The sequence below is a fragment of the Triticum urartu genome, chromosome 5 (genome assembly GCF_003073215.2).
Source record: "Triticum urartu cultivar G1812 chromosome 5, Tu2.1, whole genome shotgun sequence".
In the NCBI taxonomy this organism is placed as follows: domain Eukaryota; kingdom Viridiplantae; phylum Streptophyta; class Magnoliopsida; order Poales; family Poaceae; genus Triticum; species Triticum urartu.
In genome coordinates, this window is record NC_053026.1 from 244,071,141 (window position 1) to 244,072,125 (window position 985).

The following is a 985-nucleotide window of genomic DNA, read 5'->3' on the forward strand; positions in this document are numbered from 1 at the left end:
TGGGGGCGGCTCGGGCTGGGCTCCCTTGGCTTATAAGGCCGCCCGGGCCAGGTGTCCGGGTCGAACACGGCCCGATAGGTCGGTTCGCGTTTTTTTTAATTATTATGCTCAGAAAAAAAACAAAAAGAATACTAAACGGACTCCAAAAATCCCGAAATAAATTTTCCCCTGCTTCTAAAATCAAGCCGCACTGGATGAACATTTATTTGGAGCCTAAATGCAATTTTGAAAAACACGCATTTTTCCTAAATTCAAATAAAATAGCAAATAAAACCAAAATAAAATCTTATTTCATTTTTTTATTAAATCCTCAATATTTCTTTATTTTCGGAAAGTCATTTTATTCCCTCTCTCATATTTTTGTTATAGAAATAATTGAAGATAAAATAAATAAAATCAAATGATCCTATTTTCAAAATTTGAGAGAACTCAAATATGAAAATAACAAAATCCCCAAGTCTCTCCGAGGGTCCTTGAGTTGCGTAGAATTTCTAGGATCAACCAAAATGCAATAAAATATGATATGCAATGATGATCTAGTGTATAACATTCCAAATTGAAAATTTGGGATGTTACAATAACATGCCCATCAATATTATCAGCCAAGAGATCCTTAACAATAGCAATATTAGGTTCAACTTTAACTTGCTCAGGAGGTGTATAGGTTCTAATATTGCTTTTATGAACCACAGTTGAAGCTTGCATGCCTGCAGGTCGACTCTAGAGGATCCCCGGGTACCGAGCTCGAATTCGCCCTATAGTGAGTCGTATTACAATTCACTGGCCGTCGTTTTACAACGTCGTGACTGGGAAAACTTTTCTTCAACTTAATCGGTGCAGCTACTTTTACTTCTATGGGAGGATGATATTTAAACCACTTCTCCTTAGGGAGATCAACATGAGTAGCAAAAGATTCACAGAAAGAAGCTAATATCTCATAATCAAGTCCATATTTAGTGCTAAATTTACGGAAAACATCGGTATC